Here is a 3,040-nt window from a genome sequence, read left to right as displayed (position 1 = left end):
AATTGTAGAATCTCTCCTCAGCCAGCCTTCCTGTGGTTCTGGGTGATGTCCATTTCGTCTTTTAGTTGTATTTTTGAATTGGTTGTTCGAGGAGGCAAACTCCGGCATTAACCTATGCCGCCATCTTGGTTCCTCCCCAACAATAAATAATTTTAAAAAACTATATGCCCCAACATGCAGGGTTTAAGACCTCCTTCATTTGCTTCTTGATGCAAATGAAACTGAAAAAAAAGCCTATTTTTCTTACTCCTAGAATTAGTTCATTTAGGATCTGGCCTTCCTGATAGGATTTTGGCAGTTCCATGTTACTATTTTATATTCATCCTTGGTCAGATGCCATTCTTCTTCTTTTTTAAAAGATTTTTCCCCCTCGTGGTGTCTGTGACTTGCGTGGTGCCAGGACAGGCAAAGCTTGAGGGGACTTAAAGATATTTTTATTGCTCTTCCAGGGATGGTAACTTCAAGCATTCATCATGGTCCAGCATTTGACATACCGTCGGTGACTGTCCTACAATACAGCCTCTAACAAAACTAGGATGTCCCAGCTCTAGCCAGTTTAGCTCAATGGATAAAGGGTCAGCCTGTGGACTGAAGGGTCCAGCTTCGATTCCAGTCAAGGGCACATGCCTGGGTTGCAAGCTCGATCCCCAATAGGGGGTGTGCAGGAGGCAGCCGATCAATGATTCTCTCTCATCATTGATGTTCCTATCTCTCCCTCCCTCTCTGAGATTAAAAAACAAAACAAAACAACAACAACAACAAAAAACAAAAACAAAAAAAAACTAGGCTGTCCCGAAACCCTGGCAAGAGAATTGTTTACCTTTATACCAAGAAGCTTGGGAAAGCACCAAAATCTGCATGTGGCATGTACTCAGGCTGACTTTGTGGACAGGTTCGTGCTGTGAGACCTAAAGTTCTAATGATATTGTCTAAAATGAAACAACATGTCAGCAGGGCATACGGTGGATCCATGTGTGCTAAATGTGTTCATGACAGGAACAAGCCTGCTTTCCTTATTGAGGAGCAGAAAATCGCTGTGAAAGTGTTGAAGGCAACAAGCACAGAGTCAGAAAGTTAAATAAATTTTTAAATGAAGCTTTTTTTTAGTAATAAAAGCAATTAAAAGGCTAAAAATGTTATTTTATGGTTGTTTTCTTTTTTTAGAGTGAGAGGAAGGGAGAAGGAGGGAGGGAGAGAAACGTTGATGTGAGAGTGAAACATCAATCAGCTGCCTTGCCTTCTGCACACCCCCTCCTGGGGATCCAGTTGCAACCCAGGCATGTGCCCTGACTGAGAATCAAACCAGAAACCTTTTGGTGCATGGGCCAACACCTAAGCAACTAAGTCACACTGGCCAGGCCAGATGATCTTCTTTCTACCTTTTTAATGTCTCATTATCAAAGAACTCTGTATATTTACATCATTTTCTTTAGATACCTTTCCTTTTATTTCTTTATTAAAACACTTTACAGTTATATGGTCAGAATTTAGTTTCTAAGAGCCTTTCAACCCTTTTGGGAGGGTTGCCAAGTAGAAAGTACAAGAAAACTAACAAGTAATGCATACCTACTAAGTGGCTAACCAATTCGCATGTGCTACCTCATGTAATTGTCTTAACAAACCCGGCAAGTAGAAGGTGTCTATTGTTCCTTCCTTCCGTCTTACTTTCTCCCTCCCTCCCTTGTTGTTCCTGTGTGAAATTGAACCTCAGAGAGTTTAAGTAATTTAAACAAGGTCACACAGCTGGAAAATTGCAGAGCCATGATTTAAAGCTAGATCTGAAGGGATTGAGAAGTACAAATTGTCAGTTATAGAATAGTCAGTAAAGTACAGCATAGGTAATATCTATCTAATAATATGGTAATATGCAAATTGGTTGGGACAACGTCACAGTAACAACCAATCAGCAAGCTGCATGCACAGCGGGTAGGCAGGGACTTGCAGCGTCGGGGACAGGGGTGGGGATTTGCAGCATTGGGGACGTGATGGCGGCTGCTGGGCAAGAGGCAGCAGGGACGGGGGCGGGGGAGGTGTGGCTCAGTGGAGGGTGGCCTGTACTCCCCACATGGCAGCGACAGCTGTGAGTGTTCCCGATGGCCACTGCCACTTCCCCAGGGCCGGCCCCGGGCTCAGGCAACTGCTGATGGCCATTGCCACTTGCCCCGGGCTGGCCATGGGCAAGCGGCAGTGGGGACAGGAGTGGGGGAGGTGGGGCCTGGCAGAGGGCTGCCTGTACTCCACACATGGTGGCGGCGGCTGTGAGTACTCCTGATGGCTGCTGCTGCTTGCCCAGGGCCGGCCCAGGGCTCCGACAAGCCGCCAATGGCCACTGTCACTTGTCTAGGGCCAGCCCAGGGTTCTGGCAAGCTGCTGATGGCCACTGCCACTTTGAGGGCCTGAGTCTCAGGCAATGAGGGCTGAGCGAGGCTCAAGCAAGCCTCAGTGGCTGCGATGGCCAAGGCTCAGGTAGCCTCACGGCCAGCAGTGGCAGCAGCAGAGGCGTGATGGGGGGGCATCGCCTTCCCCTGATCGCAGGGTCACCTCCCGCAGGCCAGAGGCAGCAACAGTGAGGGGGTGATGGAGGCGGTGCCTTCCCCTGATCAGCTGGTCACCTCCCACAGAGGGAGGCCAGACTGCGGGGAGCGGGCCTAAGCTGTCAGTAGGACATCCCCTGAGGGCTCCCGGACTGTGAGAAGGGGCAGGCCGGGCTGATGGAACCCCCCTCCAGTGCACGAATTTTGTGCACTGGGCCTCTAGTCTATATATATAAAAAGCCAGCGACCAGAACACCTTAACGACCAAAACAACCGGTTGCTATGACTCCTGCTGCAGCTAGCGAACCAGCCGGATCAGGGGGTGGGGCCAGCGGCCAACCTCTCTCGGCCCCTCCCCCTGGCTGGCCCTGCCCCTGATTGGCCTCTCCCACCCCGATAGACAGCAGGGCAGCCTTTTCTCCAGGCCAGCCCTGCCCCTGATCGTCCCCCACCTCAATAGGGGGCGGAGCCAGCAGCCAACTTCCTGAAGCCCCTCCCCCTGGCCA

At 49.9% G+C, this 3,040-nt stretch overlaps 1 pseudogene; it reads left to right on the top strand.

Annotated features, from left to right (window-relative positions):
- Nucleotides 1-473: 473 nt before the first annotated feature.
- LOC102240509 lies at nt 474-1,082 on the top strand (annotated as a pseudogene).
- Nucleotides 1,083-3,040: the final 1,958 nt, after the last annotated feature.

Source organism: Myotis brandtii, unplaced genomic scaffold, assembly GCF_000412655.1.
Source record: "Myotis brandtii unplaced genomic scaffold, ASM41265v1 scaffold741, whole genome shotgun sequence".
Lineage (NCBI taxonomy): Eukaryota > Metazoa > Chordata > Mammalia > Chiroptera > Vespertilionidae > Myotis > Myotis brandtii.
Note: the sequence above shows the minus strand (reverse complement) of the source record. Positions and strands in the feature narration are given on the sequence as shown.